General features: G+C 45.7%; 1 protein-coding gene across 6 annotated transcripts in view; it reads left to right on the top strand.

The window, feature by feature from the left end:
* Nucleotides 1-9,149: 9,149 nt before the first annotated feature.
* Nucleotides 9,150-26,185, top strand: part of MCTP2 (multiple C2 and transmembrane domain containing 2) — a 113,472-nt gene continuing 96,436 nt past the window's right edge. The window contains exons 1-2 of one of the 6 annotated variants that reach the window (XM_083411948.1): nt 9,231-9,293; nt 23,075-23,205. The gene's annotated coding sequence lies outside the window, so the exon portion shown is untranslated. The other 5 variants (XM_083411949.1, XM_083411947.1, XM_083411952.1 and 2 more) reach the window with 5 other exon arrangements.

Raw genomic sequence — 26,185 nt, 5'->3', positions numbered from 1 at the left:
AGAGAAATTGACTGTTAAATAACTCTGAGGAAAGCTTCCCCTCAGTATAAGACAGTTTCCTACAATGCCTATACAGTGGTACCTCGGGTTACATATGCTTCAGGTTACAGACTCCGCTAACCCAGAAATAGTACCTCGGGTTAAGAACTTTGCTTCAGGATGAGAACAAAAATCATGCTCTGGCAGCGCAGTGGCAGCGGGAGGCCCCATTAGCTAAAGTGGTGCTTCAGGCTAAGAACAGTTTCAGGTTAAGAACGGACCTCCGGAACGAATTATAAGTACTTAACCTGAGGTACCACTGTATATGGAAAATAATTGTGTTTGGCTGAAAACGCTGGCAGCATTGAGATAAAGTCAACAGTGTAAATAAGTTTTGATGGATGCAATAATGGAAAACTGATTGGTATGGTTTTTGTAAAATATGCAGGGATATAAGATATGTCAAATGAACCATGGAAAGAGAAGAAGGGAAGTCATTGATATCTTAAGGATGTAAAATGAGTATCTGAAATTGTAAAACAGAAAATTTAATATATATTTTTTAAAGAAAAACACACCAGAAAAGAATATAGTGTGCAGGGTGTAGGGAGCTAGCAGCTGGTTATCTCCCGCTTGGACTACTGCAATGCGCTGTATGTGGGGCTACCTTTGAAGGTGATGCAGAAACTGCAACTAATCCAGAATGTGACAGCTAGACTGGCGACTGGGAGCGGCTGCTGGGACCATATAACACCAGTCCTAAAGGACTGGCTCCTCGTGTGCTTATTTGTTGCTGGGAAAGACAGTGGCTGAGTCGTAGGGTATCTGTAGATGGTCCCAGTTCAGTTTGCAGTATCTCTAGGCAGCTCTGGCGGAAATATTGGGGAGCAGCTGCCAGTCAGTGCAGGCGATACTGAGCTAGAGGGGGCAGTGGTTTGACTTGGAATATACCAGAAGTGTCTGGCAAAAGGCCACAGCTCAGTGGCAGATCACCTGCTTTGTATGCAGAAGGTGCCAGCTTCAATCCCTGGCATCGTCAGATAGATCTGAAACTCTAGACAGCCTCTGGCAGTCAGTGTGGGAAATACTGTACTAGATAGGCCAGTGGTTTAGTGGCGGGACACCTGCTTGGCATGCAGAAGGAAGAGTGCTATTATGCTCAGACACTGCTTGCGGGATTCCAAAGAGGCATCTCTTCCGAGTTTTGAAATGAAAGCAGACAATGAGGAACTCCCTAACAAGGAGGTAGTTTGTGGTTGCAATGATTATTTACACTTCCTTATTAAACATCAGGATTATTTACTCCAGAACTTCCATTATTCATATGGAAGAGAATTTAACATAGAGGTAAATTTTGCTTAGCCTATTTTCAGAGCTCTGCTGTATTGCCATCATTTCAATGGTGTAGGACAGCCTTTGGCAACCTGTTGCCATTTTTTGGAATATAGCTGTCATTGGCACCAGCCAGCAATATTGAAACTGAAGTGCTGGGGTTTGTTTTCCTCCCCCCTTTCCAGTAGGGCTGCCATACATCCAGATTTCCCCTGGTTTTCAAAGAAAGGTGGCACTTTGTCCTGGATCTTAGGCAAGTTAATTTTGGCTTTTTTGGTTTAAAAAATGCTCCGCAATTATGGCATTTGTGTGTGGGGGGGGGAGCTCAAAAACTTTCGGTGTGTCCTGGTTTTTACTTTCCATCTCAGCTCTGACATTTCTAAGCCACTCTTAGAATGGGGATGAAAATGCTTTAAAAAACAAATAAAGACTCAACGGCATGCCATGAGGACTTCCCAGATGCTCCTGAAAAGGCAATGGCCAGGGACCAGAAAACATCAGCTGCCTGTGGTCAAAACAGAACAGTTGAGATGGATGGGATTCCTGCTGCAGAACTGCCCGGGACTGGGGCTCAGTGCTAGAGCATCTGCTTTGCATGCAGAAGGTCCAAGGTTCAGCCCTCAGCATCTTCTGGTAGGGCTGAAGATGTTCCTTGCCAGAAACCCTGGAGAACATAAGACCCCTGCTGGCAGGGATGTCCAACCCATGAGGCAAGGTGAGGCTACTGTCTCAGGTGGCAAGATCCACAGGGCAGTAGGTCCCAATGTAGATCTTTATTCAGGGCCGGCCCACCCATGAGGTAAGGTAAGGCAACTGCCTCAGGTGGTAGGATCCACAGGGGCAGCAGATGCTGATGTCAATCTTTCTCTCCCCGCCCCTTGTATCTGATGTAGATCTTCCCTCACCCCTTCTTCACCAGTGTGGAGGGTGGTGCCATTTGGGGGCCTGCCTCAGGTGCCTAAATGTCTTGGGCTAGCCCTGTTTGATCAGCCAGTGGCCGATCTAGTCCAGCATTCTGTACTCATCTTGGCTGTGCAGATGCCCCAATGAGAAGGACCTGAGCACAACATCACTCCACCCCCTCCGGTGGTTTCCACCGACTGGGATTCAGAAGCAACTGGCAGAGCTGCTGGCAGACAATGTAGACAATATTGAGCTGTATGGATCAAGGCTGCTTCTTATGAAGGAGATTTGTTGCAGGTAGTTCTCTTGAATCAGGCAGGTGATTCTCTCCCTTGGCTGATGCTTCATGTCAGAACTGCCAAACTTTATGTTGTAATCTAATCTAGCTGGAGACTTGATCAACAGGAGTTATGAGAAGCGGTCACGTGCATCCTGCAATATCCTTCTGGAGAAGCTGCCTTAGGCAAACAGGAGAACACAAACACTTTTACGGGGCACAGAAAAGAAAGAAAAGAAAAGGCCTGTGGTCTCAGCTGCCTTTCTTCAGCAGGTGCAGAAATATCCCCTATTTGTGCACTGCTGTCGTCCGATTGCATTTCCAACCAGGCATAAATGGTGTCTCTTTCCTGTTTGGATTGTTCCAAAAGCACACACTGTACATTGTCAGGACTGATGGGCAGCACAAACCAGCGAGCTGTGTGCAGAAGCCATCACTTTGGGAATCAATGGTGTGTAAGTAACTGCAGCTGGTGGTGACACAAGATCAACAGAATGGGCCTGCCAGGGCAGAGACTAGATAGGCTTGGCTTGTGTCCAGGACAACCTTAACCCTGCACATGCACCATCGGGGCTGTGTGCAAGGACCAGGATGGAATGTGACTCTGTGTGTATACTTGCCAGTGCAGAAAACAAACCCCAAGGGTACTGGGTGCAGAATCAACATCCTGGGCATCTCTGCTCCCATTTATTGTAAAATAAGTTTCTAGTCCTTATTAAGATATGCTTGGAAGTGGGGAGTGAGGGGAGAATTTCAATTCAGTGTGTGTTTAAAGACGAACCTATCACACTTTTGGAAATGATATGCAAACTGAAAACATGGCCATCCCTCGAAAATATTTTCTCTGAATTTTGCAGTGCAGTTCTGCACCCAAGTAAATGCATAGACTAAGCTGAAGGGCAGCTGGTTTGCAACCAGTGCTTTGGGTCGTTCCTGCACCTTAATCCAAATGTGTGTTGATTTTGGTTATATTCTGAAACAACAACAACAACAATTATTATTATTATACCTCCCCCATCAGGATGGTTTCCGGCAAAATATAAAAACATAATAAAATATCAAACATTAAAAACTTCCCTATACTGTTAGGGAGTCCAGGTTCCCGGCTTGATAACACACTAAGCGTACGTAATTAAAAAGGAGGATTTATTGCGAAAAACAAGCAATAATCTTGGACGGCTCTAGCAAGCCTCCAGCCCCCATCACTCAGTTGACCCTTCTGAGGAGTCCTTCCTGTGTCAACAGAAGAGACTGAATCTTTAACCTTTACGTTTCTTATTTTGCTTCCTGTCTAGCAGCCTTTCTATACACTTACACCTCGGACTTATTTGGTCAGCTGCAGCCCCTTCCTGTCTCTGTGGCTTTCCACACCTGTTTGGGCTTCCGGGGAGCTTTGGCTGTGTTCCAGCCTGCTTCCGTTCCTCCCTTATCAGCCAGCTGTCCAAGGTTAGGGAGAATCGACCCTGGCAGCTGTGGGCTCTCCTGTGCTGGTGTGAAAGCCCAGCCTCCCTGTTCCTGACTCCATTCAGCAGCCCGCTGCAATATTACACTTTGAGCTGGTGTGTTCATGACATATACAGGGCAGCCTTCAGACGTCTTCTAAAAATGGTGTAGCTCTTTATCTCCTTGACACCTGAAGGGAGGTCGTTCCATAGGGAGGGCGCTACCACTAAGAAGACCCTCTGCCTGGTTCCCTGTAATTTCACTTCTCTCAGTGAGTGAACAGCAAAAGACCCTCGGAGGTGGACCTCAGTGTCTGGGCTAAGCAATGGGGGGTGGAGATGTTCCTTCAGGCCTAGGCCATTCAAGGCTTTAAAGGTCAATACCAACACTTTGATTTGTGCTACCGGAAATGCACTGGGAGCCAATGTAGGTCTTTCAGGACCAGTGTTATATGGTCTTGGTGGCCACTCCCAATCACCCGTCTAGCTGCCACATTCTGGATTAGTTGTGGTTTCCGAGCCACCTTCAAAGGTAGCCCCACGTAGAGTGCATTGCAGTAGTCCAAGCGGTAGATAACCAGAGCATATACCACTCTGGCAAGACAGTCTGCGGGAAGGAAGAGTCTCAGTTAGCATATCAGATGGAGCTAGTAGACAGCTGCCCTGGGCACAAAAATGCATACAAAATGTGTATTAGGAGAAAATAAAATGTGCACTAAAATACAGAAAATTTTTCACAAAAACTTAAGATTGGTAAAAATGAGAAACTAAGAGAATTCTACATGGTCAGATTTATTTTCACTGTTGTTATTTTTATTAATGATAATATTTATTACTTGCCTTACTCATAAAAATGCCTCAGAACAACTAAGAGTCATCCATCTCTACTTGTAAGTGTGTGGGAGCGGGTACAATGCTCCCTGAAATCTCGTAAGCCAGAAATTGCTGTATCAAAATTCCCAATTGTATAAAAGGCTGTTCCTATTTTGCTGCTTGTCATGGCTGATGATTAGCAAAACTTGAATTTTGCAAAAGAATAGGAGGAATCCTGCCAGTCTTCTTCATTTACATAACTTTACAAGGTTGCAGGATTCCATTTTTCCTGGTGCAGCACTGGAGTTTTATTTTTTTACAAAGCTACAAAACAGGGAGCCCTAGAAACAGCAGGTGGAATAATAATAATAATAATAATAATAATAATAATAATTATTATTATTATTATTATTATTATTTATTACTTATACCCCACCCATCTAGCTGGTTTCCCCAGCCACTCTGGGCGGCTTCCAACAGGAGATTAAAATGGGATACAAGGAATTATGAGTCAACTGTGTTAGGAATAATGTTGTCTCACAGTTGGCATTTGTTGCCCATGAATGTGACAATGCCCAGAACAAACCCAGGGGAATGGGAAGAGGCTTGAGGGAGGCACACTGTTTCTCTTGCTCGTTTCCTGACCCCGACAAGAAACAGCCTGCAGAGCAATTTGCAGAGGAGGGTCATGCAATGGCATACATTCCCTGCAAAACTTTTATGTGTTCTTCTTTTGTAGTAGTTAAACAAAATCTCCATGTTTCGAAGCAACCCTCCCTGCTCATAGGGGTAAATCAGCTAACACTGCAATCTTGCATGTTTAGACAGAGATCAAAATCGAGGGTGGACTCTTTGAAATGGACTAACTTCATGGGTGTAGCCAGGATTTTTGTTAGGGGAGTAGGCCTTTTGTTAGGGGGGCAGAACCTCAGTCTGCTATGCATTTTTATTGATTTTGGGGGGCAGGTGCCATAATAATAATAATAATAATAATAATAATAATAATAATAATAATAATAAAAAAATAATTTATTCCCCGCCCATCTGGCTGGGCTTCCCCAGCCACTCTGGGTGGCTTCCAACAAAATATTAAAATACAGTAATGCATCAAACATTAAAAGCTTCCTTGATTACTTAGGTTCATTAACTTAAATAGATCTACTCTGCATAGAACTTAGTTGGATCATGCAATGTAATCAGGTCAATGGGCCTTACTCCCAGATACGTATGGATAGGAGGTCAGCTAGAGAGCCCTAGGAAGCCTCCTTTGAAGCCCTAGGCCCAGAGTTCTCCACCCCTGGTATATGTAATTAAATCTGCCTTCTAGGCAAATATTTAATCTCATTCTCTCAATCCATAGAACACTGAGCTGAGGGTTATATTACCAAGACAAAACGTGAGCCCAAAGTCCGGCGGACACAAAGTTATATAACTTCAGTGATGTTTGCATTAGGTAGGAGGTTTATTTGGCTACCCAGAAAAAAGGATGTATTATAAAAAAGCAAGCAAAGGTAGCAGGAATTTATTGTGTGCTGTTGGCGGGAGGAGGAAAAGGAAGTGAAGTCTTTGTGATGTACTCATAGCTGAAAGGAAAAGTGGGGCTTCATTAACTTAGGGCTCCCATACATCTGGATTGGCAGATACAGCCTGGCTTTCTTTTTCTGTCTTGCATATTCGCTGCATCATCTGGGCTTGCTGAGGCATGAGACCCATCCTGAACCTACTCCAGCTGAGGAATCACACACCTCCTCCCCGAGCTAGCAAGCTCCACCTGGACTGTGGGTCCTTGCTTGTCTTAGCCTCCTAGAGACCTAGAGAGCACCTCCCGCAACCCCGCAATCAGAATAATTCAACCAAAATAACCAAACCCAGTGAGGTCCATACCGTGAAGTGAATTGATGGGGGGGATTTCAACTCTCCTATCTAAACCACTGAACTTCTTGGGCTTGCCGATCGGAAGGTCAGCGGTTTGAATCCCTGTGACGGGGTGAGCTCCCATTGCTCGGTCCCTGCTCCTGCTAACCTAGCACTTAGAAAGCACGTCAAAGTGCAAGTAGATAAATAGGTACCGCTCCAGCAGGAAGGTAAACGGCGTTTCCGTGCACTGCTCTGGTTTCGGTGTTCCACTGCGCCAGAAGCGGCTTAGTCATGCTGGCCACATGACCCGGAAAAACTGTCTGCAGACAAATGCCGGCTCCCTTGGCCTGTAAAGCGAGATGAGTGCCACAACCCCAGAGTCGTCCGCGACTGGACTTAACTGTCAGGGGTCCTTTACCTTTTTTTTATATCTCTCCTGTGCCAGCTGCCAGCCGCACGCTGTGTTCATGCCACAAGCTAGGTTTGCCATATTTTGAAGAGCACAAAAAAGAGGACACATTTGCCATTTTTCCAATCCTAAATTCAGCGTGCTCTTCCTCCTTCCCTCCCCACCTCATTCTGTTCTTCTTTATCCCCCACAAAAGAAGTATTTTCCTTTTCTTTTCTTCAAAACCATTGTTTATGTCATTGGCTTTCCCCCAGTTTCTTGTGATGATGAAGCAACAATCACAGAACTCTGGCTATCACCACCTTTCCTTTCCTTTGAAAAGCTTCTCGAGTTCTATTCCCGTTTGTTGTTATTTTTCGGAATGGTGGCCAATATGGCCTTGCAATAAATAAAACAAAATATTAGCTAGAAACACTATCTGTAATGGGGACGTGGGTGGCGCTGTGGGTTAAAGCCTCAGCGCCTAGGGCTTGCCGATCGTAAGGTCGGCGGTTCGAATCCCCGTGGCGGGGTGCGCTCCCGCTGTTCGGTCCCAGCGCCTGCCAACCTAGCAGTTCGAAAGCACTGCCGGGTGCAAGTAGATAAATAGGGACCGCTTACTAGCAGGAAGGTAAACAGCGTTCTGTGTGAGGCTCTGGCTCGCCAGAGCAGCTTTGTCACGCTGGCCACGTGACCCGGAAGTGTCTTCGGACAGCGCTGGCCCCCGGCCACTTTGAGTGAGATGGGCACACAACCCTAGAGTCTGTCAAGACTGGCCCGTACGGGCAGGGGTACCTTTACCTTTTACTATCTGTAATGCCTTGGCCATGGAAGAGAGGGGACTTGTGTTGCTCAGTTCTGGTGATGTTATGGGCACTGTGCAATAGGTGCTTGTTCTATTTGTACAGCCACTGTTTGTCCACACATAACTCACCACCGCATGAAAAGTTGCAGGAAATGAGCTGAAAGGCAGATTTAATTTCCCCAGTGACACAGATTAGCGTTTTGAGTAGAGGGGTGAATTATATTTCCCTACAAAAGCAGTGCTTGCTGAAGGTAGGGCATCTGGGTTTATAGCACAGTCAGCGCTCGCAAAGACTGATCGCTTCGATAAGCCCCAAGAGGCACAAGGCTACATCCTCCAGCAGTTTGTTTTGTGCCATCTGCATGCTCATTCATTAACACAGACTTGAATTTCCTGGTGGATTGTGCCGTGGCCAATGTGGGACTGTTAAGTCATTAATTTCAGTGGTTTTGCTCTGAGTAAAACTAAGTTGAATGCCAACCTCTAATTTTGGGAGGGCAATTCGGGGCACCCTACCACCCTCGCCCTCCTGCTCACCCCCTCACCCCACCTACCTTTGAGCAGTCTTCCTCCTCCTTGGGAGTGTTGGGAGATGTGGCGGAGGCTGGTGCAAAACCCCACAAAACTTTTGCCAAAGTTTGGCACCAGTTTAGAGTGAATTGGAAAACGTTCAACCCCTGAACGTTTGACCCCCTGTTTTGGGTAGCTATTGCTCCGTTTGTGGGGCGTTGCAAAACTCAGGATTTTTGCTGCAAAACCCTGCAAAACATATTGGTAATAGCAACACAAAACCCCGAAACTTGCTTATATGGAATTGTATCCCCCCCCCCCCTTACAAATGGTATTGTTTTAGACAGCTTCTATTGCTGATGCTTTTAATGTGAAACTCAGTGATATTTTATGGGAAGTGATTCACAAACGGGATCCAGGCTGCACTTGCAGTGTGGGGTGGGGGAAAAGAAAAGAGACCAGCACTCTGCACATGCTCGCGTTCCCTTGATTTATGGTTTCTATTTACAGTACTTAAAGAAAGAAAGGGCGTGGCCAAGGAGAAGGGGCGTGGTTAAACAGGAGTAGTGGCTTGCGGTGGGTGGGTCGGGATTCCAAGCCCAATTCCAGTTGCATAAGAGTTTCTCCGCCCCCCCTTTAAAAAAAGCCTTGACATTTAACTCATTCATTGCTAACTAATTTCCCGGCAAGGCGCAACTTTTTCAGGGCGGACGCCCATCTCTCCCAGTCCTGGGAGGGAAGGAAGGCGAGAGAGAGAGCGAGTCTGGGACAGGAGGAGGCTCCCGATTGCGTCCTCTTCTTCCCGTTCCCCTGCTTGGGGCTGCGCTCCGGCGCTGGTAGAGCCGTCTCGGTCCGGCTCCTCCCCTGGAGTGTCAGAGGCGGCGGCGAACCGCTGGAGGGAGGGTGCAGCAGCCGGAGGAGGAAGCAGCTGCGTCGGCGAAGGCGGAGGCGATTTCCCCCCCGGAGGAGCCGCGCGCTGGACAGCAGGTACGGTTGGAGCGGCGCGCCGCGCGTCAGGAGTCTCTGTGCGTTTTCGGGGACGGAGAGGCAGGTACCGGAGGGGTTGGTGAATGGTGCAATTCCCCTCGCGGGAAGGGAAGAACCAGCTGGGGACAAAGACTTTTGGGGGATTTTTAAAAGCGGGGTGGGTGGAAGGGAGCTTGGAGTTGGAGTTCGTCGTCCGCAATTTGGGCGCTTGGGAAAGTAGAGGATGGGCGCCCCTGGAGCAGCGAAGAGGCGCATGTGGCCGTCGAGATGTTGTGGAACACAGGCGGATGCGCTCACCTTTCCTGTCCCTTTTCAACTTGCTGAGGAGGTTGACCGTGAGGAGAAAGAAAAACTCCTTATATGCTAGTCGCTCACCACGCTGCCAAAATCTCAACTTCCTGGGAGGTAGATTCTTTATCTCAGGGTTGTGGGTTCGAGCCCCAGGTTGGGCAAAGATTCCTGCATTGCAGGGGTTGGACTAAATGACCCTCGTGGTCCTTTCTAGACATGCAATTGTATGAGTCTAAGTCAGTCTACTGTTGCATCCCTACAGCGGGACTTAGTTGGGCTGCCATCCTCCTTACCCCACTCACCTGAGAGCAAGCCCCACCCTGAAACTGGTTGGGGTTTAACTTCTGAGTAGGCATGATTTTGGATTGGACTGTTAGGATTGCTGGGGAAATGGTCTCGCCTCCTCTAAGCCCGGTGCCCTCCAGATGTTGCTAGACCACAACTCCAGCCCCAACTAACATGGCCCATTTTCAGGGGTGGTGGTGGTTAAGTCCAAAGACATCTGGAGGGGGAGGCTTTTCTAAGCAAATGAGATACATTGAGAGAGAGAGAATGAACACACAGTCTACTTAAACATAGAGAGTTCTTTGGGATTTACATCCAGGTTAGGGGGTACAGGAAATGCCCCCCACATCAAGGTACAAAATACTTAAGGCCTGTCAAATATCACAAGTGCCTCCCCCCAGTACAAGTAACAAATAAATTAAACAACTCCCAAATTGCTGTCATTTTGTGATGCCCCAAATCAGTTGCCCAATGGCAGAGTGGGCAGTCCCAGAACTGAGTAAACTTTTGAACCGGACTCCCCGCTCCCCTCCCCGCCACCATTTTTTAAAGCACAGCTCAATAAGCAGATAATCTCCATTATGTTTTGACTGTGTGCTGATTTCTGTAGATCTGTTTTAATCATGTCTGCCAAAGATTGTGCCAGGCTGTTCTGGTCTGATGGTAACTCTAACGATCTGCCTAACTGCTGACTGCCATGGTATCATCAATGCAGGGAAGGGAATGAGACAATGAGACCCTCAAACCCCACCCTGACTCCCCAGAACCTTAGTCAAAATTGTGGATCCTTATGGAAATACATATGCATTGCCACAATAGTTAAGTGATGAAGGTGGAAGCCTATCCGTCCCCCTCTGTCATTTGAGCACTGGCTTGGTGGTGGGTGGGGAGCAGCATCTCCAAAACCTGTGGACTGTTTCTTCTGCTGGAGAGAACCGTACATCTCAAGGACTTCTCCCTTCTCCTTAAGTTGGTGCACCAGAGAGAGGTGTGACATGGAGAAGCTGTCTCTAGCTTCCCCCTCTTTAAACAACCGGCTAGCTGGGCTGATGGATTTATTGATGCAGGAACACGTAAGCAGAAAGCTGGAGGCTAATTTCTGGGATCACAGCCTCTGCCATTTTCTGAGAGCACACATCTATTAGATGGTCTACCGTTGCAGATAGGCTTAGAACAGTTTTTAATTTAATTTAATTTAAAAAGACTCACAAGTGGAGACTCATAAGGATAACTTATAAATAAGTTAACAATGAAAGAACAGATCTTTAAAACAAACTGAGTCAGATAAAACAAAGATCATATCTAATCTAATCAAAGATTTGGCAAAATAGAATAAGAAAGCCTTTAATTAAAAGCCACTAATGCTGAGATGGAGAAACTCAGGCCTGCTGACCAGATGTGGCCCTCCATTCCTTCTATCTGGCCCTGGAACTTTCGCCAGGCCATACACCTCATTGGCCTTCTTCTCACTCTGAGAATTTATTCCTGATTGGACAGTGCCGTTGAAATCTTAAATGCTTCTTGCTTGCCTTGATAAAGGGGTGTGTGTGTGAGTATGTGTAGAAACTAACCTCTTGTTCAAAAGCAAAATTTACATTGGTCGTTCTGCCCACTTTTACCTCTGATTATGCACACCCCGGCATGTGGCCCTGGAAGGTTGCCCAGAGGAGAATGTGGCCCTCTGATCAAAAACATTTCCCTATCCCTATCAGGAAAGGAGCTGAATGAACATCTCTGGGGAAGTAGTTTCACAGCTTGGGTGCTGCAACTGAAAAGGCCCTGTGCCACATCCCAGCCAGCCACACCTCTGATGGGAGTGAGATCGAAAGCAAGGGCTCTTTACAGTGAAGATGGTGGCTGGGCTGGTTGATGAAGGCGAAGACAACTCTTCCAATATCATGATCCCAAGCCGGTAGACAAATAGGGTTGCCATCATTTACCAGTTTGTCTCCTGTGTAACCCAAGACATAGTAACCCAAGACATAGAAATTCAGCAGGTGGAATTTTCTCTATCAGTTTATTTCCATGCCAGAAAATGCTTTGCTTTCTGAATGTTTTCTTGTTAAAGGCAGGTTTTTTATTATCTTTTGTAGGGTTGCCAATCAACAAAATCCACCCTCCTAGCATGTTCTCAAGTTTGTTTAAAAAAATAACAGCATGATCTGCAGAAACCATAAGATGAAATGATGCATGGGCATGAAAACCTTTCCACCTTTGCTGCAAGTTTAACTACTGTCTGAAGGCTGTTGAACATTTGGCAACCCTGCTGGGTAGCTGTGACATTTGGCTTCTGCTCCCCCCACACCCCTTGCCTGCTAATATCAAACTTTCTGAAGTGTTGGTGCTAACACTTCATTCAGGCTGAAACCTCATTCAGAGGAACATTGACTCATATTGAGTTTAACGTGTGACTTAAGGTGGGGATAGATATGGTGTGGTTTCTGTGGTTCTTTCAGTGATCATGAAAGATGACTTGTGCTGAAGGACAAAAGTAGTGTTTTCAACCACTCTGTTTCAGTTGTTTAATGCTCCAAGTAACTTGCAGCGCAGTGGCCAGAGGTGTGTCACTGGAGCCAGAGGTTTTTGTGAGCAATTTATTCTTCTGGATAAATTAAGCCTCCTCCCCACATACACAGAATTTAAATGGCATATTAATTATGTGATTTCAGTTATGTGGTCAGGCTGTGTCTCTAGTCTGACCATGGAATTGTTTGAGAATCTGTATGAATGTGTGTGTTGGGGGCGTTGCTTCCTGAGTTTTTCCTCCCAAGACTACCTGTACCCAGAAAGCTTTTTGTGGAAGGGTCAGGGGGCTGAGGCAGGAATGGGGAACCTCTGGTCCTCCAGCTGTTGCTGTACTCCAGCTCCCATCAGCCCCAGCCAGCATGGTCAATGGTCAAGGATGATGGGATTTGAAGTCCAACAGCATATGGAAGGCTACAGAGCCCCACTGCTGGGTACAGCCATTGCAAAGTGATGCAGAACTTTGGAAGAAAAGTGAACTACTGTAGTACATTCAGGAAAGGAAAGTTTTAAGGATGTGCCAAATGCTTCCTTCAGTCACCCAGTGTCTTTGCCCTCATTGGGTACAAAACAGTGAAAGTTAATCTACTTGCTGGAAAATAAGGCAGAAAAAGTTGGATGCGGGATGGAAAATTCCTGTGCATCTTTGACTTCCACCAATAGCACTCCTGTTCAGGGTTTCAGCCAGCCAGTGAACCACTGAGCCCTTTCCTCCAACATTTCATTCCACCATCACCTCGCCGTACAATTTTGTGCTTTTCTTATTCAACTGACACTCAGTACCTCATAAAGGTAAAGGTAAAGGGACCCCTGACCGTTAAGTCCAGTCGTGGATGACTCTGGGGTTGCAGCACTCATCTCGCTTTACTGGCTGAGGGAGCTGGCATTTGTCCGCAGACAGCTTCCGGGTCATGTGGCCAGCATGACTAAGCTGCTTCTGGCGAACCAGAGCAGCGCACGGAAATGCCGTTTACCTTCCCATTGGAAGGTAATTTACTTGCACTTTGTCGTGCTTTCGAACTGCTAGGTTGGCAGGAGCAGGGACCGAGCAATGGGAGCTCACCCCGTCGCAGGGTTTTGAACTGCCGACCTTCTTATCGGCAAGCCCTAGGCTCTGTGGTTTAGACCACCGCACCACCTGCATCCTGGCAGCACCTCATAGATACTCAGTATTGGCCTGTTTGAGTATTGAGTATAAGATGGCTATCATCTTCTGGGAGTCTCCTTTTATCTAGACTCCTCTCAGTCTCCTCTTATCTAGGCTAAACATATCCACTCCCTCAACTGTTCCTCATAAGGCTTGGTTTTCAAATCCTTGAACATCTTGGTCGCCTTCATCTGGACACATTCCAGCTTGTCAACATCCTTCTTAGATTGTGGTGCCCAGAACTGGACACAGCCTTCAAGGTATGGTCTGATCAAGGCAGAAGAGAGTGGTACTATTACTTCCCTTGAACTGGACACTATATTTCTGTTGATGAAACCTAGAAGAACATTAGCTTTTTTTTGCTGCTGCTGCATCACACTGTTGACTCATGTTAAGCTTGCGGTCTACTAAGATCCCAAATCCTTTTCACATGTACTACTGGCAAACCAGGTGTCCCCCATCTTATATTTGTATAGCAGGTTATTCCTGCCTAAGTGCAGAACCTTACATTTGTTCCTATTGAAATTCATGTTGTTAGTTTAGTTTTGACTCAGTTCTCCAAACTGTTAAGGTCATTTTGATCCTGATTCTGTCTTCTGTGGCACTAGCTAACCTTCCCATCTTGGTGTCATCTGCAAATTAGATGAGCATCTCCTTAATTTCTTCATCCAAGTCATTCATAAAGATGGTGAACAATGGGACCAGGAGAGGACCTTGTAGCATGCCACTTTTCACTTTTCTGCAGGGTGATAAGGAACTATTGATGAGCACTCTTTGGGGTTTGTCAGTCAACCAGCTACAATTTCATTTAACAGTTACGTTGTCCAGCCCACATTTTACCAGCTTCTGTGAGAGCTGGACCATAAAGAAGGCTGATCGCCGAAGAATTGACGCTTTTGAATTATGGTGCTGGAGGAGACTCTTGAGAGTCCCATGGACTGCAAGAAGATCAAACGCATCCATTCTTAAGGAAATCAGCCCTGAGTGCTCACTGGAAGGACAGATCGTGAAGCTGAGGCTCCAATACTTTGGCCACCTCATGAGAAGAGAAGACTCACTGGAAAAGACCCTGATGTTGGGAAAGATGGAGGGCACAAGGAGAAGGGGATGACAGAGAATGAAATGGTTAGACAGTGTTCTCGAAGCTACAAACATGAATCTGACCAAACTGCGGGTGGCAGTGGAAGACAGGAGTGCCTGGCGTGTTCTGGTCCATGGGGTCACGAAGAGTCGGACACGACTGAACGACTAAACAACAACAACAACAAAAGCACAAGAATTTCCTGGGGGACTTTGTCAAATGCCTTACTGAAATCAAGATAAACTATGTCCACAGCATTCCCCTGATCCATCAAGCTTGTAGCTTTATAAAAAGAAAAAGGAAAAAAAAAAGAATAAGAAAAGAAAAAAGAAATGAGAGTCATCTGGCATGACTGGTTTTTGAGAAATTTGTGCTGGGTCTTAGTAATCATAGCATTCTTTTCTAAGTGCTAACAGACCAACTTTTAAATTATCTGTTATAGGACGTTTCCTGGTATTTCCTGGTCTTATTGGTCAGTACTTTCCTGGGTCTTCCTTCCCCCCCTTTTGAAGATGGGGACAACATTTGCCATCTCCAGCCTGCAGGAACCTTACCTGATCTCAAAGATTATAGACAGAGGCTCTGAGATTACATCTGCAAGTTACTTTAGTACCTTTGGGTACAGCTTTCAGGCCCTGGAGATTTGAATTCATTTAAAGTAGCTAGGTGTTTCCTTACTGCCCTTTTCCCCATCTTGAGCTACAGCTCCCTCCTTGCATCATTTATTCTGTTATCACCAGGTTGGGCACTGCTTTCCTTTGGGGTGAAGACAGAGGCAAAATAGGTGTTGAGCAGTTCTGCCTTCTCTCCGTCACCCGATAGCATTTCTCTGTTTTATCCATGCAGAACTTGCTTGTTCTTTCTCTTGCTTCAAACATAGCTGAATAAATCTTTTTTATTGTTTTTAACCTCTCTTGCAATCCTGAACTCCTGAGCTTTAGTCCACCTGACCGTCTCCTTGCAAGTATTGGCTATTCATTTATACTCTTCCTTTGTGATTTCCCCTTTCTTCTGTTTCTTATACATGCCCTTCTTAAATGGCAGCTCATCTGTAAGTTCCTTATGCAGCCACAATCATTTCTTTAGATGCCTCCTACTTTTCTTTCCTGTTGGAATTGTCTGCATTTGTGCCTTTGATATTTCACCTTTACAAAACTCCCATCCATCTTAGACTCCCTTCTCTTTGAGTATTTCTGACCCAGTAGTTCCTTAAGCTTTTTGAAATTGGCCATAAAGTCCTGAGTGCATGTCTGACTGCACTCAGCTTTCCCTTGCCTTTGTATAATGAATCTGAAGAGGATATAATCACTTCCTCCCAAGGTTTTCAGTACTTTCACTTCATTGGTCAGTTCCTCCTTGATGGTGAGGACCAGGTCCAAGATAGATGATCCTCTTGTTGCTTCTTCCACCTTCTGGGAAATGAAATGGTCAGTGAGGCAATTGAGGAATTTGTTGGAGCTTAACATGGTTAGCAGAGTTTGAGTTCCAGCAGATATCTGGGTAGATGCAGTTTCACATAACTGCATCTCTCCTTTTTGGTAATCTGCTCGAGGATGGCATCATTCAAGTCTTCAGTTTGAGACTTGTGGGTCTACAGTATACAACTTCAGTGGTTTTTATAGAACCTACAGGATTTTTCTGTTTGAGGAGCAGGGCTGTATGGAGAGAACATCTCCTTAGCCTGTTTGACATACTAAATGTCATAGATGTGGTGGTGAGGGAGCTTAGTCAAACCATTCAAAATCATAGCAGGCTGGTGTGGAATTGCGCAGTGTTAGAACTGAGGGTTCTCCTGTTTTTCTAAACTAGCTCAGTCTATGTGCACATTACCCTTAACTCTGACTCTAGGGCTCTCCCATTGCTGGTGTTCAAAGATCTGTACACATGACTCACACCACAATCCAGATCTATCCTGTAGTTTCTTGAGAAATCCTGCTGTTTGATACCTCAAACCAGCTTCAATCCACATACAAAACTTCAGCCACATTGACTTTGCAGTTAAGCTGAAATGCGCACATTTGAGACATGCTCAAATGGTAGTACATGCTTAGAATACAGCTTCTATGATTCTATAATTCATAAACAGGAATTTGGGGTATGTGTGTGCAGCGGCAGGGTAACCAAGTAGGCAATGTACGTCAAGTGAAATCCCCACCCCGCCTTGATATGTACAGCAGATGCAGCTTGAAATGATCTCTCTGTGTTTTAAACCACCATTGTGTACACAATTTGTGCATGTGTCCCCTTCCAGCTCATCCTACAAGTGTATTATCAGGAGCATATGAAGTTGCCTTCTACTGAATCAGACCTTTGGTCCACCTAGCAGAGTATTGTCTACTCTTGACTGGCAGTAGCTCTCCATGGTTTCTGGTAAGGTTCTCTACCTGGAGATGCCAGGGATTGAACCTGGGACTTTCTGCTTGTGAGCCATGTGCTCTACCACTAAGCTATCTCTCTTCCCTTTCAACTGCTGGCAGAACTCATGATTTGCTTGAAGTCAGCCTGCTTGAGCAAGGTTATGCCATTATGGTGCAATCATCTTCTTCCGAGGAAATTCTCCTTAACAAGTATAGAGCGGCACCACTTCTGTCCTCAGGGCACAGTAGGCGGTTGTTTGTCAGTGAGGAAATTTGCATTGCTTCAGAAAACTAATTTGGGAGCTCAGGTTTCACTGTGCACTGGTGTTAGCAAATCCACTGATAGATCTGATGCCTTCCTACCCTGTAAGCTGAGTACTTTTCTGAGAAGCATGAACTTTTTTTAAAAAAGTAAGAGAAAAACATAAACATGGTGACTAGTAGGTTTAGGAAAAACACACATAGGTGATCTACCTGTGATCTATCTTTGGCATACAGGAATTTGAAATGTTTAGTCCCAAGTGTGGGAATGAGTGATTGAGAGAGAGGGAATGTCACATGGACAACACAAAACTTTGCAATGAATAAGTTCTTAGTATTAAACCTGTTTTCATCCACAAGTTGATGATTGTACTTAGATGATGTACTTAGAAGTGAGACCAACTGAATTCAGCGGGGCTTACTCCAAGTAAGTGCGGTTAGGATTGCAGCCCTTGTTATATCTCCAATCTACCATACATTTTCATCTATAAGACGCCCCCATGTATAAGACGCTCCCTATTTTTGTGGACTAAAATTTAAGAAAATAGGGGGGAAATGGCTCAGAGTTGTTGAGCTTCTTTTGTGGAAGATTGCCCAGAGTTTTACAGCTTTTTTGGGGGGAGGGATAATTGCCGAAAATCGCTCACCTGCAGCACCGACGATGAACGCCCACTTGACACAGTGACAGCAAATTGCCAACAGACCCTTCCCCAGCAGAAAATCTCTAACCCACCTGAGAAAAGCTGTCTGCTGACAATCACAATTGCATGTGTCCCAAAACAGCAGCCACCAATCACAGCAGCGGCAGCCAATCAACAGCAGTGTTTGCTGCATAAACCAATCACCAACCTAATTAGAGCAGCAGCAGCCAATCCAAAGCAGCCCTTCTAGCAGCCAACAATTGTCGCTGACAAGCTCCTGCTCACGGCTGCAGACAATCACCTGTCCACCCCATTCACTATCCATGTATAAGACGAGGCATGTTTTTTAACATTATTTTAGAGTAAAACCCCCCCTTGTCTTATACACTTAAAAATACGGTATTTGGACTAATTAATTGTCCTGTATAGCAGAAACTGGGTCTCTGTTCACATGCATATATCAGTGTTCTTCTGCCATGGGTTCCCAGATATTTTGGGGCTACAACTCCTGTAATCCCTTATCACTGACTAAACTAGCAGGGAACTGATGGAAGTTGCAGTCCAACAACATTTGGGGGTCCAAAGTTGAAGATCATGATTGAATGACTGTTTGCTTGGACATCTGGCTCTTAAAATAAATGCATAGTCTTCTGCTCCAAATATTGGTGGCGGTGTCTGTTTGGAAGTCCATCATCAGCAAACATGGTTTCTTGTTGATGATTTTGGTTTCCTTCTCTTACAAAGAGCACTGCCTCCAGGTAGACCCATTAAAAGAAGAACCATTTGTGCATTGTTTGACGGCAAATCCTACAATTTACTCAAGGGTATGTGTCTGCAGCAGCAGGGTAACCTAATAGGCAATGCACATCGAGTGAAATCTCTGCCCCATCCCAATATAGCTCAAAAATGCTATAAAGTTTTCGCAATGATTTTTTTTTTTAAAAAAATCACAAGTTGCCCCAGAAATGTGAAGAACTGAATTTAAGATTGGAAGAATGAGAAAGAACAGAAATGGACAAATTTATCCTTCCAGACCCACCTCCCAGACCCAACCTGTAACCCCCCCAACCCCCCCTCTATCTTTTTATTTCTCTTTTCAGGAGGACCAGTAGCAAAGGATGACTGGCTTCCTGTATCTTCAGTGCAGATGTGAGAGAATATTGGAAGGTTCAGCTTACTCCAAAGAGGAGAGAAGCTGCACCCTCTGATATTTCCCATATGGAATAGAATCATAGATCATGTAGTCCAACCCTCTGCAATGCAGGAATATTTCACCCCACGTGGGGCTCAAACTCACAACCCTGAGATTCAGAGTCTCATGCTCTACTGACTGAGCTATGCTCAAGATGGAAGTAAAGTTGCTCCGTGCTTGTGATCTATTTCTTTCACCATCTTTGAAAATGCAAACCTTAAACAAAACTCCGATAGAAATGGGTGGGTGGTGGTGGCTGCAGGAGGAACACTTTAGCTTGGAAGTGACTCGCCCACTGAAGATCCGCGCTCCGAATGCTGCCAAATAGTTAAAGCAACTCAATATTGACGTCTCTAAATGTTAAGTGGGATGTTGTTTGCATTTCAAGGACAAGCTGGGAAGTTCCACCTTAAACAAATGGTTGTTTGTTTTGGCCAGGGAAGTTGATTTCATAGCCTACCTGATTTAAGCCTCCTCTTGATCATCTGGAGGTAATAATCAGTCTGTGGGTGTGTTTTGCTTTGCTTTGATTGCATGGCTTGGTTATAATGCTCCCTGATCCCCTGGCCACATTGAGAGGCTCGACAGTGCCCTACAGACTAGTTGCATTGCTTTATTTCACAGTTCAACCTGCACATGTAGATTTCCCTACTCTGTGCTTGTTTTGGTTTGTTTTCAGAGCTAATTACTGCGCAGCGCTGCCGATGCACGGCTGTATCTGTCAGCCGTGGCTTGCTTCAAACAACACTTTGCAAATGACACATTTAACTATTGTGGCTTGGAGCGAACCGAGCCTGGCAAAATGTGCAGGTGTAATGACACACCATGAATCAGTTGCAGAAACAATAATGAAGAGTGAACATTTGCATGTAAAGTAGGAGGGGACAGGTTTGTGTCAGCATCCTAATGAATGCGGCCCACTTGCTGCTGCCCACTTTTAACGCAAGTTATTTATTTATTTCACAAAATTTATATACCGCTTGATTGTTAAAAACCTCAAAGCTGTTTACAAAAAGGATAAAACAATACAATGGAGAGAGAAAAAATCACAACCGTACTTTAAAACATACAGAAGTTGAAATACTGAAGCAAATTATAATTACCATATTTTTCGCCCTATAGGACGCACTTTTTCCCCTCCAAAAATGAAGGGGAAATCTGGGTGCGTCCTATGGGGCGAATGCAGGCTTTCGCTGAAGCTTGGAGAGCGAGAGGGGTCGGTGCGCACCGACCCCTCTCGCTCTCCAGGCTTCAGGAAGACATCTGCAGCCTAGGCAGCCCTGCGGGAGGTCCCGCAGGGCTCTCTAGGCTGTGGATAGCAGCCTGCTATCCTGGGCATACATTCGCAGCGTGGGGAGCCCTGCAGGAGTTCTCCGCAGGGCTCCCCACGCTGCGGATAGCAGCCTGCCGCCCAGCGGGCAGGGCGCTCTGAAGCAGAGCGCCCCACTCGCCAGGCAGACATCGGCCAGCCCCACAAGCTCGGGGGACAGCAGGAAGGCGCAGCACCGCCATCCCGCTGTTCCTTGACCTGGTTCGGTTTCCCTGACCTGCTTTTGGGGGGGAAATAAAGGAAATTTCCCCCCCCTTTATTTCCCCCCCAAAAAACTAGGTGCGTCCTATGGGACGAAAAATACGGTACTTCAACTTTCTAAGCAGCTGGGTAGGCTTGCCTAACCAGGAATATTTTAGGTGCAGTTCTGGCATACATAAATAATAATGATTATTTTTTTTGGTTTTTTGGTATCTCACTACCTACTATCCCTAAAAGAAAAGATTCTCTTTTTTTTGTTGAAAGCTATCTTAAACATTTTCTTCAATTTGTTGTGTATACTGTGGCAAGGCTTTCCTGGTTCAGGAATGGCTGCAGCTGTCGAACCAATTGCAGTTGATGAAAGACATTTCTAGCCACTGAGGTTAGTTGAACCTCCGGTGACAGAACTGAATCCAGAAGCACTCCCAAACTGAGAAGCTTCAGGGGGAGTGCAGCCTCACCCAGGGTAGGCAACTGACCACTTTCTTGGACACGGGAGCTACTAATCCACAGTGCCTCCATCTTGTCAGGATTCAGACTCAGCTTGTTTTTCCTCACCCACTTTACCACTGTGTCTAGGCAATGGCCCAGGGACTGGGCAGCCTCTCCTGATTCAGATGTTATGAAGAAATAGAGCTGAGTGTCATCAGCATACGGGAAAGCTTTTAATGTTTAGGGAAGCTTTTAATGTTTGATGTATTACAGTATTTTAATATTTTTTTGGAAGCCGCCCAGAGTGGCTGGGGAAGCCCAGCCAGATGGGCGGGGTATAAATAATAAATTATTATTATTATTACCCCGAAACTCCTAATGGCTGCTCCTCCGACAGCTTTGTTAAATTGCACCAGAGAGCAGATTGCGTAGCCAGGGGTCTGGAAGGCACTCTCCCAATGCTACTCTCTGGACTCGAATCCTGAAAGTAGGATTGGAACCACTGACAAGAGGTCAAGAAGCAGGAGCCAAGGTCTCACTCCCTCTGTCCTGCTCTTCGCAGAGGTCATCCATCAGGGCAACCAAGGCTGACAGTTCTGTGGCCAAGCCTGAACTCAGGTTGGAATGGATCTAAATAATGAACTCATTTGCTTCTGGGTTTTCAGCGTTTGGGTTCTGAAACGTTTGTCAATGGAGATGTTTGAGAATCGAGGTACCACTGTACTATGATTCATAAAAGCTTTTCAGAGTGATTTACAGTAGTTATACATAAAATTACAGTGGTACCTCGGGTTACATACCCTTCAGGTTACATACGCTTCAGGTTACAGACTCCGCTAACCCAGAAATAGTACCTTGGGTTAAGAACTTTGCTTCAGGATGAGAACAGAAATTGCGTGGCAGCGGTGCAGCAGCAGCAGGAGGCCCCATTAGCTGAAGTGGTGCTTCAGGTTATGAACAGTTTCAGGTTAAGAACGGACCTCCGGAACGAATTAAGTACGTAACCAGAGGTACCACTGTATATTAAAAAAAATAAAATCTGAAATAGGCCAGCTGTGGTCTTCTCTTCCTGTTCTTTTTCTTAACTTTATTTTTAAGTTTCTGAAAATACATATAGCAAGCAATCCCCATATACCCCCCCCAACTCTCCAAGAAACATTCCATGCATATGCAATGTAAATATTGCAGTAAAAAACTAGGTTTGTGAACAATTTACATCAGTTAGGTGTCTTCTACTTTACACAGTGGTCTGTTCACAGCTGTAGCTGGACATTCTGGAGATTGAACCTAGGACCTGCTGCATGCCAAGCATGTGTTCTACCACAGAGCCACAGTCCTTCCTCCTCCTCATAACTGGTGAATTAGACTCCCTAACTGATGAGTTAAAGTGAAGTTTAGTTGACCAAGTAAGGCCGTTGCCCTTAAATGTGCCTCAATTTCTTCTCCCTTTGTCCAAGAAAGCTGACTCCCTCTGCCTTCGGGGTTTCTCAGCTAGACCAGTCCTGGAGACCTTGGCAGGCAACGTGACGCAGGATTGGTTGCATAAGCCCACTGGCTCTGGAAATGCTTTGAATTGCCACAACAATTAAGAATCAGCAAGAGGAAGCAGGATTTCCCCACCCCATCTTGATCGTTGGCAAAAGGAGAAGGTTGAATTGTGCTTAAAAACACCTCTGAGCATGTGGCGGCCTGCTGTTGTCCCTTTCAGAATCGGGAGAGTTGATGGGTGCAGCCAAGGGTTGCAAGCAGAAGTAATTGAGCAACTGATTCCTTCAGACAAGGAACCAGGCTGCAAAGAGTGGGATTCCCTTGACGGGCATGCCATTGCTTTTCAGATGTTTTCGGAGTAGCAGTCTGCTGGCTTAGGGACATAGGAACCGAAGAACATGGGAAGCCGCCTTATCAGAACACTGACCTGTCTAGCTTACTGCCTGACCTGTCTTACTTACTGCCAGCACCTCCTCCAGGGTTTCAGATGGGAATCTCTCCAGCCGTACCTGGAGATGCCACATATTGAAGCTGGTACCTTCTGCATTTCAGAACAGATGTTCTACCACGGAGCTGTGTCCCTTCCTTGATAATAACACTGAGCTCGCTGGCAAACGCAGAAGAAGAGGGTCCTTTCATTGATAGTCACAGCCAGACCCCCTCACAGCCACAGTCCTTCTAAGGTAATACAAACTTTTGAGATGATATTATATTATAATTCCACAATCATAATAATTGGGGATGCATTGAGGCAATTGATGTGGCCCTGCATGGGCTGCCTTTCAGCTGGATCTATTTTCTGTGCACATACATGCGATTTGGAGTGCCCCAGTGTCTTATTTTGGAGTGACGGAAGTTGTGCTTTCCTTGAAGTTCCATTGCAAGTAACAGAACTTGCACACCATTCTCTTGAAACTGAAACATCTTGGGTCGTCCCCTCAGTGTATTTAAATGATTAGCTTTGGAACATACAGATAACTCCTCAGAGTGACCCTAGGAGCCAATCTTCAGTGGCTGACTCACCTTTCATTCTGACCCCAATCAGCACAAAGGGTGAGAAGACATCTTTTCTGTGGCTAAAAAGCTCCCCTTCCATGCTGATCGTGTTGCTCTAGGATGCTGGAGACAGCAACCTTGCTGTGACCCTGCTGCAGAAACACCATCTTTTTCGCTCTATAAGATGCACCAGACCATAAGGCGCACCTAGATTTTGGAGGAGGAAAACAAGAAAAAAAAATATTGTGAATCCCAGAAGCCAGAACAGCAAGAGGGATCTGGCTTCTGGGATAGCCTCCGACTGTTCTGGCTTCTGGGATAGCCGCGCCAAGCCTCTTCAGGGCAGCGAAGAGGCTGAGCGTGGCTATTGCAGAAGCCAGGAGAGGCGCTTCGCTGAAGGGCCGCTGAGTAGCTTTCCCTCTCTGCGCAGTGCCCCTTAAGCGAAGTGGGAGGAGGAACAGAATGAGCCCCTTCTGTTCCTCCTCCCGCTTCGCAGGACAGGTGCGTCACTGAAAGGGCGCTGCACAGTTCTCCCTCTCTGTGCAGCGCCCTTCACTCCATAAGACCCACTCACATTTCCCCTTACTTTTTAGGAGGAAAAAAGTGTGTCTTATGGAGCAAAAAATATGGTAGTAATGAGCCTTTAACCCCTTGCAACCTTGGACCCCTTTCCCTCTGATACGGAATCAGATCTTTGGTCCACCTAACACAGTGCTGTCTGCGCTGACTGGCAGTGACTTTCTAGCAGTTAATACCCACACAGAGATGCCAGGGATTGAGCATCTGACCTTTTGGTGTGCAAAGCATCTACTCTGTGACTTAGGGATCATCCGGGCTTTCTTTTGTGTTGCATTTCTAGGTACAGGTCCCAGTTTTAGAGCTCCATATCTGAGCAATTATTATTTTTTGTCTCAGCACTTTCTCAGGGAAAACCCAGGTTTAATGTTGAATTAGAGCAAATTGCAATGGTTTTATTTGGATTGCTGTTTGCTCTGATTCAGCAGTAAGACATGGGTTTTCCCAAGAGAAAGTGCTGTACCAAAAGAAAGAAAGAAAGAAAGAAAGAAAGAAAGAAAGAAAGAAAAACACTCATACAGTGTTAGAAACTCAGATATATAAAGGTAAAAGGTAAAGAACCCCTGACAGTTAAGTCCAGTCACTTTACTGGCCAGGGGAGCCGACGATTGTCCACACACAGTTTTTCTGGGTCATGTGGCCAGCATGACTAAGCCGCTTCTGGCGAAACCAGAGCAGCGCATGGAAGCACCATTTACCTTCCTGCCGGAGCAGTACCTATTTAGCTACTTGTACTTTGATGTGCTTTTGGACTGCTAGGTTGGCAGAAGCTGGGACTGAGCAACGGAAGCTCACCCCGTCGTGGGGTTTCGAACCGCCAATAAATAGATAAATAGGTACTGCTCCAGAGGGAAGGTAAATGGCATTTCCGTGCGCTGCTCTGGTGCGCCAGAAGCGGCTTAGTCATGCTGGCCACATGACCCGGAAAAACTGTCTGCAGTCAAACATCGGCTCCCTTGGCCAATAAAGCGAGATGAGCGCCGAAACCCCAGAGTTATTCACAACTGGACTTAATGGTCAGGGGTCCTTTACCTTTACCTTTACATTTACCCCTAAACTAGATGTCTTTTCATATCTAATATTAAAACAGCACACAATTGGCAAGAAAGTTTTTCCTTTCCTTTTCATGAAATAACACGTTTTTGTCGAGAGAAAACTGTTAAAATACTTTAATTCTTAAGCTTACAGAGGCATCTTAGGATCCCACCCCCCTGCAGGATGCGGTAAATGCCTCCGCCTTCCAGCTCATGGCTGAAGGCTAGCTAAACAGGAGGAGAGTAACTTGTTTTTCCACAGTGACTGGATCTTGAAAGGAAATGGCTTTCCTGTTTGAATTACTACTTAGAGAGCGAAAGCAAAGCCTTACAAATCATTTGTGGCCACAGTGTGAAGATCACTAGGAAGACGGAATGGAACTGTTGTGACGAACTTTGAAACATCTTCTGATAGTTGAGGGCTCCTTTCTTTCTGGGGGAGAAAAGGTAATGCATTCATATTCTCAAATGGTAAGGCTCTGTCTCTCTGGGAGAGCACACACTTTGCATGTAAAAGATCCCATGTTCAAAATCTGGCATCTCCAGGTGTGGTCAGATGTTTCCAGACCAGATCCCGTCTGAAAATCTAGAGGGCCACTTACTGGTCAGTGTATACAGTATTGAGTTAGAGATAGCCTGGTTTGGTATTAGATAGTTTCCTATATTGCTATTTTGCCCAGCTGAACTGGGGACAGACCATAGCTCTGTGGTTGAGCATCTGTCTTGGGTGCAAAAGGTTCCAGGTTCAACCCCCAGGATCTCTAGGTAGGGCTGGAAATTCCTTCTGCATGATTGTTTGATCTGGACACATCACCTCTGGCTGTAGATGGTTTGGGCTCACAGAAGGTTTCATTGAGATAATAGATCCCATTGCATGGTTTGAGAATGTCTAGCCAACTATGTGCCCTCTCATCAGATGTATTTTATTTTATTTTATTTTATTTTATCCTTCCCTTCCTTATAGTTTTTGCAGGTTGTTATAATGACATATATTTCTGTTGATGCTCTAGATGTCCCTTTAGCATGAGGGATTGGGCACTGTGGCCCTCCAAATGTT

Source organism: Podarcis tiliguerta, assembly GCF_965153285.1.
Source record: "Podarcis tiliguerta genome assembly, chromosome: 14".
NCBI classification, from domain to species: Eukaryota; Metazoa; Chordata; class Lepidosauria; order Squamata; family Lacertidae; genus Podarcis; species Podarcis tiliguerta.
Note: the sequence above shows the minus strand (reverse complement) of the source record. Positions and strands in the feature narration are given on the sequence as shown.